An 11,335-nucleotide genomic window follows, 5' to 3' on the forward strand; every position below is an offset into this window, starting at 1 on the left:
CATAATAGGAAACTGACATGGCATCATTTTTATATGTTCAATATATATTTATATTTATATATAAAATATATATATAAAATATATATAAATAAAATATATATTTATATTATTGTAATAAAATTTCAAAAATTATTATAGATGAGTAGATATAGGTGAAATTATATTCTATTGCCTTATGAACATTTTGTAATATAATTTGAAGAAAATATTTACATAAAAGTAGTATAATTTAACACACATTGTATAGATAAATGCAAATCTATTAACATTCAGAGCACATAAAGTATTGAGACTATTCAGGAAACCAGTAAGAATTTATTTTTTCAGTTTTCTCATATACTTACAGACATTGCAACAACAGGGCAATAATAAAGATAAAGACTAGAAATTGTTTGTTTGAGTCCTGATAAAGATTATATGATGAAACCGTAACTCTTTATTTCATTTATTTGTCAAACATGATGACTATCCTATGTACTAAAGCCCTGTGTTATGTACTAGATTCTCAAAGAAAAAAGGCTATTTCTCTGACTTCAAAAAGATTATTGTCCAATAGAGTTGATACAAATGAATACATCCCAAAAGTGCTCTTATATAGATACTTATAAAATACTGTAATAACCAAAAATTACTTAGCCTGAGAAAAGAGGGAAATTATAGTAACACATACCTTTAGTAGTGTGTCATTGTTATCATTGTTAACACAGAGTTTGTGCTCTAATAATGAATGTTTCAGTGTAATGATTCTTAATTGATTTCTCTAATCAGTGATTAAGATCACTTTTCGTTAACAATGGCTTGGCTCTGAAGTTTTCAATAAGCTTTAGCTCTTTGCTATAACTAGTTAGATACAATTACTACTACAATAAATAATTTACTGTACATTTCAAAATAAGTTTCAAAATTCTCATCTCAAAAGATGGTATTTGAGGTCATGTATATGTTAATGAGCTTCATTAATTATTACACATTTTATTTATAAATTATAACATCACTTTGTACCCCATAAATATATAGAACTATAATTTGTCAATTTGCAACCAAAACCAATAATTTTTTAAAGAAAGGGATATATATTAAATTGGATCCTACAGCTTCAGTAGAGTTACAGAGATAAGGGAGTAGAGAAAAGAAAGCTGTTGGGTGCTTGGAAGCCCGCAAAAATAATATAGAAACCTAAGATTTTGAAAGGGTGCAAAGCTCAGTATGCCATAGGAATCGATGCCAGTAAAGAAGTCAAGAGCTGGGAGTACAGGGGTCAACAGGATAGACTCTTCAGAGCTTTCTGTGTGATGCTAAAGATTTAAGAACTTCTTTTGAGAAGTGTCTGTTCATGTGCTCTGACCGATTTTTGATGGGGTTATTTGTTTTTTGTTTGTTGATTTTTTTAAAGTTCCTCATAGGTTCTAGGTATTATTCCTTTACTGGATGCATAGTTTGCAAATATTTTCTCCCATTCTGTAGGTTGTCTGTTTACTCCCTTTGTAGTTTCTCTTGCTGTACAGATTCTCTTTAGTTTAATTAGGTCTCACTTGTTAATTTTTATCTTGTTACAATTGATTTTGAGGACTTAGCCACAAATTCTTTGCCAAGGCTGATACAAGCAGCCAACAAACATATGACAAAATGTTCATCATCCCTAATCATCAGAGAAATGTAGACCAAAACAACAATGAGAAACCATCCCATACTAGGTAGAGTGACTTTTACTAAGAAGTAAAAAAATACCAGATGTTGGTGAGGCTGTGGAGAAAAGGAGACACATACACTGCTGGTGGTGGGAATGTAAATTAGTTCAATCACTGTGGAGAACATTTTGGCGACTTCTCAAGGAACTAAGAGTTGAACTACCATTGGACCCAGCAATCCCATTACTGGGTATATGCCAAAACGAAAATAAATCATTCTACACAAAGACACATGCACCTGTATGTTCATCACAGTACTATTCACAATAGCAAAGATATAAAACATGAAAATATAAATTTGTATATATAAAATGAAATACTATGCAGCCATAAAAAAGAATAAAATCATGTTCTTTGTAGCAACATGGATGAAGCTGAAATCCATTATCCTAAGCAAATTAACACAGAAACAGAAAAACAAATATCACAAATTCTCACTTACAAATGGGAGCTAAACATTAGTTACACATGGACACAAAAATGGGAACAACAGACACTAGAGAATACAAGATGGGGGGGTGCAAGGATTGAAAAGCTTTTTATTGGATACTATGCTCACTACCTGGGTGATGAATTCATTTGTACTCTAAACTTCAGCATCATGCAATATACCTTTGTAATAAACCTGCACACGTACCCTCTGATTATAAAATACACACAAGTTAAAAAAAATTAAGGCCTCATTACAGAAGACAAGGAGAGTCTTAGATGAGTTTTAGAAAACATATATGATTTTAAAATAAGATTTTTTGAAAGATCTCTGTGGCACATGTAGGAGAATGAAACTGGATCCTCATCTCTCATCTTATAAAAAAAATCAACTTAAGATGTACTTACATCTAAGACGTGGAACTATAAAAATTCTAGAAGATGACATTGGAAAAACCCTTCTAGATAATGGCTTAGGCAAACAATTTATGACCAATAACCCAAAAGCAAATGCAATAAAAACAAAGATAAATAGGCGGGAATTAATTAAACTAAAGAGCTTTTGCACCGCAAAAGGAAGATTCAGCAGAGTAAACAGACATCCCATACAGTAGGAGAAAATCTTCACAATCCATACATCTGACAAAGCACTAATATCCAGAATCTACAACGAACTCAAACAAACCAGAAAGAAAAACAAAAAACAAAAAACAATCCCATCAAAAGTAGGCTTTTGTCCTTGTGATAGTTTGCTGAGAATGATGGTTTCCAGTTTCATCCATGTCCCTACAAAGGACATGAACACTGCATGTTCTCACTCATAGGTGGGAATTGAACAATGAGAACACATGGACACAGGAAGGGGAACATCACACTTCCGGGACTGTTGTGGGGTGGGGGGAGGGGGGAGGGATAGCATTAGGAGATATACCTAATGCTAAATGACTAGTTAATGGGTGCAGCAAACCAACATGGCACATGTATACATATGTAACAAACCTGCACATTGTGCACATGTACCCTAAAACTTAAAGTATAATAATAATAAAATTTTTTTTAAAAGACTAAGGACATGAATAGACAATTCTCAAAAGAAAATACACAAATGGCCAACAAACGTACGAAAAAGTCCTCAACATTACTAATGGTCAGGGAAATGCAAATCAAAACTGCAATGTGATATCACCTTACTGCTGCAAGAATGGCCATAATAAAAAAATCCAAAAATAATAGATGTTGGCATGGATGCAGTGAACAGGGAACACTTCTACACTGTTGGTGGGAATGTAAACTACTACAACCACTATGAGAAATAGTGTGATTTCTTTCTTTTTTTCCTTTCTTGTCTTTTTTTTTTTTTTTTTTTTTTTTTTGAGATGGAGTCTCGCTCTGTCGCCCAGGCTGGAGTACAGTGGAGTGATCTTGGCTCACTGCAAGCTCCGCCTCCCGGGTTCACGCTATTCTCCCGCTTCAGCCTCCCGAGTAGCTGGGACTACAGGCAACCGCCACCACGCCCAGCTAATTTTTTGTACTTTTAGTAGAGATGGGGTTTCACCATGTTAGCCAGGATGGTCTTGATCTCCTGACCTCATAATCTGCCCGCCTCGGCCTCCCAAAGTGCTGAGATTACAGGCATAAGCCACTGCGCCAGGCCGGAGATTTCATAAAGAACTAAAAATAGAACTACCATTCAATCCAGCAATCCCACTACTGGGTATCTACCTAGAGGAAAATAAGTCATTATACAAAAACATACTTGCACATGCATGTTTATAGCAGGACAATTCACAAATGCAAAAATGTGGAACAAACCCAAATGTCCATCAATCAAGGAGTGGATAAAGAAACTGTGGTGTGTGTGTATGTGTGTATCTATATCTATCTATATCTATATCTATATATCTATATTGATATATATTCTATTGTGTATGTGTATATATATATATACACACACAATGGAATACTACTCAGCCATAAAAATGAATGAATTAATGGTGTTCGCAGTGACCTGGATGAGATTGGAGACTATTATTCTAAGTAAATAACTCAGGAATGGAAAACCAAACATCGTATATTCTCACTTATAAGTGGGAACTAAGCTATGAGGATGCAAAGGCATAAGAATGACACATGGACTCTGTGGACTGGGGAAAAGATGGAAAGATGGTGACGGACAAAAGACTATAAATTGGGTTCAGTGTATACTGCTCGAGTGATGGGTACAGCAAAATCTCACAAATCACCAGGAAATAAATTACTCATGTAACCAAATACCTCGTGTTCTCCGAAAACCTATGGAAATAAACATTTTAAAAAGTGGTCATATTTGCCATCACTGAGATATAAGAACAACATTCTTTTCAGAAAAGTGCAAATGAAATTTCTAAAAATAAAGATCTCTGTGGCCACAATGTAGAAAAAGGTTACAGAAAATAAAAGAAGATAATAGGATTACCATTTTTTTGGGAATAGACTGGTAGGAGATTATGAGAGCTTGTTCACAGACAATGTATTAGAATGATAAGTAAGGAAAAGATTGAAAAAATGTTTCACAAGATAGAAGAAATAAGATACCAGTTAATAGATGGAATTATAGAAATAGAATTTTCATGTACTGTAAGGATTGTATTGTTGTATTGTTGAATATTATGTAATACTTCAAAATATTTTAGTAAAACAAATTTGTACAATTTGGAACTCTTCTATATATTTTCATATTTCTGTGGTATGCTATATATATTATATATAAATATATATAATATATAATTATATATAATATATAATTATATATATAATATATATTGCATATAATTATATATAATATATATTATATATATATATACTGCTTTTTTCTGAGTTCCAATACTATCCAAATTAAAATATATTTTGATGGGAATATTATCACAGAAGTGACAAGATTGTCACATTTTTTTCTTCAGAAAAATTTAAAGAAATTTATCAGTGAGTTTAATATGTATTTTTTGTCAATAAAAACAGTATACTAGAAACATTTTAAACTTGAAAATCAAGAAAAAATTCTTGTCCTAAAAAATTGTAATCATTAAATATTTAAAGTAGAGCTTGTAATATATTTTTCCAAAGGTGACAATCGTAAATGTTTAAAAAAGGTAGTGGTTCATCCTTTATATCTAATTCACATGTTAAATAAAACTAATTTAATTGGCACATGGTATTCAATATGCAGAATAAACAAAACTGACTTCAATGCAGAAAGTGATGAGAAAAAAGAAGAAAATATTTTAGATATAGGAATACAGTAGTTTTGAAATGCTATGTTAAACTTTGAAGCAATAAGTAAACTTGCAAAAAAATACATTCCTGCTGACTAGGAGATCATTTGTATATAAATTTTGAATTTTATCTTGTTAACAATAAATAATAACATTATTTAACACACATTTATGTTATAAAAAGTTTATGTGATATCACAGCAATAGAGGCATCAATTTCTTCATTGTTTCTGTAGTTTATATAATAATGTTAATGTTGACTGACACATACCTAGATCACAAGCAAACCTTTCTATTGCTATATATACAGATATATATATATGTAAAGATGACTTTACATATATATGATGACTTTATATTCTTATATACCTGCAGAGGTGTTCATGGTACCTTTGGTAGTTTTAATTTTTTTTAACTATTCTAATTAGTGGAAACAAATGTCACACTTCCAACTTACACTAATGAGAAGAGTTAGAGTTTAGAGAGTCCTAGAAGAAAGTCCAAATCCTGGAAGTCTATTTCATTATCTGCAAAAGAGTCTGAGTTAAAAATATAATCATGTCTCATTTTATTATAATATTCTTTTTTTTTCTTTTTTTTATTATACTTTAAGTTTTATGGTACATGTGCACATTGTGCAGGTTAGTTACATATGTATACATGTGCCATGCTGGTGCGCTGCACCCACTAACTCGTCATCTAGCATTAGGTATATCTCCCAATGCTATCCCTCCCTCCTCCCCCCACCCCACCACAGTCCCCAGAGTGTGATATTCCCCTTCCTGTGTCCATGTGATCTCATTGTTCAATTCCCACCTATGAGTGAGAATATGCGGTGTTTGGTTTTTTGTTCTTGTGATAGTTTACTGAGAATGATGATTTCCAATTTCATCCATGTCCCTACAAAGGACACGAACTCATCATTTTTTACGGCTGCATAGTATTCCATGGTGTATATGTGCCACATTTTCTTAATCCAGTCTATCATTGTTGGACATTTGGGTTGGTTCCAAGTCTTTGCTATTGTGAATAATGCCACAATAAACATACGTGTGCATGTGTCTTTATAGCAGCATGATTTATAGTCATTTGGGTATATACCCAGTAATGGGATGGCTGGGTCAAATGGTATTTCTAGTTCTAGATCCCTGAGGAATCGCCACACTGACTTCCACAATGGTTGAACTAGTTTACAGTCCCACCAACAGTGTAAAAGTGTTCCTATTTCTCCACATCCTCTCCAGCACCTGTTGTTTCCTGACTTTTTAATGATCGCCATTCTAACTGGTGTGAGATGGTATCTCATTGTATTCTTATACATATTTTCTTATCTATAAAGTCATCACTTTTTCAAATAGTTTTTATGGGTATTTATTATTAAATAAGCATGCTTTGATTTTGTCACAGTTTATTCTGACAGTAACAGTCCACAGACATTTGTAAATAGACACCATGTTGACAATACATGCATGAATGTATTGTCTTGTGATCAAAATGAGGTCTCAAGATTCAGAGGACCTGTTCCGAAGACCTACGAAATAATGTGCATGTCAGGTAGAGTTGATATATCAGGTTGGTACAAAAGTAATTGCGGAGTTTGCCCTAGAAATCAATGTCAACGCCCGCAATTACTTTTGTACTAACCTGATATTTAAATTCACTAAAGTCATTATCTTGATGCAATGAATAATGTCAATTGTGAGATCAAATTATGCAAGTGAAGGATAGTCCCATCAGATGCTAGGAAGTAAAATAACAAGGTTATTACAATAGAAGATTGTGAAACAAATAAGTCAGGTTATTAATAAAACTGTCAGTTGCTTAATGCCAATATTAGTCTAGGTACATATGAATACGTCAATAAAGAAAAAGTTATTAGAATAAGTTAACTGTAGAAATGAATTCGAATGTCATATGTGTGTCTGTAGAATATTAACTATTGTATCTCAAAAACCTCATGTCTGAGATGGACATTCTTGTACCAAAAAGAAGACCTAAAACTTTGTTTACCATTTTCTCATACATAGGGATAATAGATACAGCTCTGAGCAAAATTCAGTCTCTTATAGGGTTTGAATTAATAAATTTGTCCTCAAAAATATATATGTCCTTGAAGTCAGAACTTTAATATATCTCACTTAGCAAGTTGAACTCTACCACATGGAATTAAATCTACTTGTTTTGGGCCTTAGAGGGTTTAACATCCTTCAAGTGAGGTTATGCAGTGGCATGTTTACATGTGTTAGAAAAATGTGTGTTTTCCACTGAATCTCTAGGAAAATGGATACACATAATTTACATCCTTCTAGTTGGATAACTGAGTGTAGTCAGAACAGAATATTAGGATGTTTTCCCTAGTTTTGTTTAAGCCACAGACATTAAGCTAAATAATATACCACTTGTCTATAGGTTTGAGCTCAAACTTAAACTTGAAGTTTGATTTTGTATCATGTGTTTTGAGGAAATATTTCTAAAGGATATTAAAAGAGGCCCATTAGAAATTGTCTCCTTTTTCACCTTTCTAGATAAAAGAATGTATATGTTTAAAGTTGGTAACAATAATTCAATATAATAATTTATGCAAGAGACTTTTAAGTATTGTAGCTATGTAGGCTTTTCCCCTAAAGACATAGTCTCAATTATAACTATTGGGAAAATAAAAAAATTCATCTTCTAATAGTAATTTTTGAAATGGATTGTTTGGCTGTTTGACTACATTGTCTTTTTCTCTTCTTTTCTTTTCTTTTCTTTTCTTGTTTTCTTTTCTTCTTTTCTTTCTTTCCTTTTCTTTTCTTTTTCTTTTTCTCTTGTTTTTATTTTTATTTTTATTTTTTATTTTTTTTTGAGACAGGGCCTTACTCTGTCACCCAGGCTGGAGTGCAGTGACGCGATCTCAGTTCACTGCAACCTCCGCCTCTGGGGTTCAAGGGATCCTCTTGCCTCAACCTCCCAATAAGCTGGGATTACAGGTGCCTGCCATCACACCTGGATACTTTTTTTAATTTTTATTTTTAGTAGAGACAGGGTTTCACCATGTTGGCCAGGCTGGCCTTGAACTCCTGACCTCAAATGATCTGCCTGCCTTGGCCTCCCAAAGTGCTGAGATTACAGGCTTGAGCCACTGTGCCCAGCCTCCCTCTTTTCTTTCCTTCAATTTCTGGTTACTTTATTTCTTTATTCACTTATTCATTCAAACAATTGTTTTTAAGCACTCACTATACAGGGCACTGGGATTATATGGGCAATGTGATTGACTCTTTGGATAGAAAGTAATATAAGGCTGGGCGCAGTGGCTCATGCCTGTAATCCTAGCACTTTGGGAGGCCGAGGCAGGTGGATCATGAGGTCTGGAGATCGAGACCATCCTGGCTTACACGCTGAAACCCGTCTCTACTAAAACATAAAAAATTAGCCAGGTGTGGTGGTGGGCACCTGTAGTCCCAGCTACTTGGGAGGCTGAGGCAGGAGAATGGAGTGAACCTGGGATGCGGAACTTAAAGTGAGCTGAGATCGCGCCACTGCACTCCAGCCTGGGCGACAGAGCGAGACTTCGTCTCAAAAAAAAAAAAAAAAAAAAAAAAAGAAAGAAAGTAATATAAAAATGTAAATACTTTCAAGCGTTTGGAAATCGAAACTTTAAGCTAACTACTGTTCTATAAACTAAGAAGTATAAACCCATTTTGAAATATAATGATTCCATTATTCAGCCATAAAAAAGAGTGAAATCCTGTCATTTGTAGCAAGATGGATGAAGCCGTAGGTTATTATGTTAAGTGAAATAAGCCAAACACAGAAAGACAAATATTGCATGTTCTCACTTATACATGGGAGCTAGAAAAGTGGATCTCATAAAGATAGAGAATAGATTGGTGGTTCCCAGAGACCAGGAAGGGGACACAGGAGAGGAAGATGAAGAGATGTAGATTATATATATAATATATAATTTGATAGAAGAAATAAGACCTTGTGTTGACAGATAAGCAGGGTGACTATAGTTTACAATAATAGATTGTATATTCTAAAATAGTTAGAAGAAACTAATTTAAATGTTTCTAGGATAAAGGAAAGACCAACATCTAAGGCATTGGTTATTCTAATTACGCTGATTTGATTATATGAGTGTGTCAAATTATCACATGTACCCCCCAAATATGCACATCAATTATGTTTCAATAAAAAATAAATAAACTAGATTCTTATTTTGGTTTGTAACATTAAAATAGAGGCATTATTAATTTCCCCCTTAAAATTAAACACTTCAGGAAGTGTGAGGATTATGCTTGATAACCAGAAACAAGGACAGAAATTAAAAACAAAGGTTGCATTTTTGTGTTTTTTTTACAATCTCATATTCCATAACAGATAGTTTTAGAACACTGCTGGGAAACAACATGTCCTGCTATTATGCAGTAAAGGAAATAAGTGGTACATTTTTCTCCGTGATGGAATTCCACTTCTTAAAAAATAAAAAAAGCATTTTACTTAGAGAACAAATACTCAACAAAGAGCTATTGCAGCTTTATAAGAATGGTGACATAAGGATGCAATACCTGCCAAGGTGTTAATGGTACCTTTGGTTGTTTTAATTTTTTTAAACTATTCCAATTAGTGGAAAGAAATATCACACTTCCAACTTACACTAATGAGAGAAGTTAGAGTTTAGAGAGTCCTAGAAGAGAGTCCAAATCCTAGAAGTCTATTTCATTATCTGCAAAAGAATCTGAGTTAAAAATATAATCATGTTTCATTTTATTATAATAAAAATATAGAACTGCAAATTTAGAATGAAATGTGAGTTCACATGGATGCATTCTGTGTAAAAGAGATTCAAGTGAAAAAAAAACTTGAAGTGATTATATTTCAATTTGGGAAATACAAAATTAGTCATGCCCAGAAGATAATTGGGTATATTAGCCCAAATTGAGAGCAGAACAATTAAAACTATATCTAAAGTTTGGAGCATTATCAGACTGTAGGTAATCATTAAAATTCTCAAATTGACAAGATGACAGGAAAAAAATGTATATTGTCAATATACATTGGGGTTTTGATTTGCATTTCTCCAATGACCAGTGATGATGAGCATTTTTTCATGTTTGTTGGTTGCATAAATATCTTCTTTTGAGAAGTGTCTGTTCATATCCTTCACCCACTTTTTGATGGGGTTGTTTGTTTTTTTCTTGTAAACTTGTTTAAGTTCCTTGTAGATTCTGGATATTAGCCCTTTGTTAGATGGATAGATTGCAAAAATGTTCTCCCATTCTGTAGGTTGTCTCTTCACTCTGATGACAGTTTCTTTTGTTGTGCAGAAGCTCTTTAGTTTAATTAGATTCCATTTGTCAATTTTGGCTTTTGTTGCCATTGCTTTTGACATTTTCTTCATGAGTCGTTGCCCTTTCCTATGTCCTGAATGATATTTCCTAGGTTTTCTTGTAGGGTTTTTATGATTTTAGGTCTTATGTTTAAGTCTCTAATCCATCTTGAGTTAATTTTTGTATAAGGTGTAAGGAACAGGTCCAGTTTCAGTTTTCTGCATATGGCTAGCCAGTTTTCCCAACAGCATTTATTAAAAAGTCAAGAAACAACAGATGCTGGAGAGGATGTGGAGAAATAGGAACGCTTTTACACGGTTGGTGGGAATGTAAATTAGTTCAACCATTGTGGAAAACAGTGTGGCAATTCCTCAAGGATCTAGAACCAGAAATACCAATTGACCCAGCAATCCCATTACTGGGTACATATCCAAAGGATTATAAATCATTCTACTATAAAGACACATGCACACGCATGTTTATTGCAGCAGTATTCACAATAGCAAAGACTTGGAACCAACCCGAATGCCCACCAACGATAGACTGGATAAAGAAAATGTGGCACATATAAGCCATGGAATACTATGCAACCATAAAATGGATGAGTTCATGTCCTTTGAAGGGACATGGATAAAGCTGGAAACTGTAATTCTCA

This window comes from Pan troglodytes, chromosome 3, assembly GCF_028858775.2.
Source record: "Pan troglodytes isolate AG18354 chromosome 3, NHGRI_mPanTro3-v2.0_pri, whole genome shotgun sequence".
NCBI lineage: Eukaryota > Metazoa > Chordata > Mammalia > Primates > Hominidae > Pan > Pan troglodytes.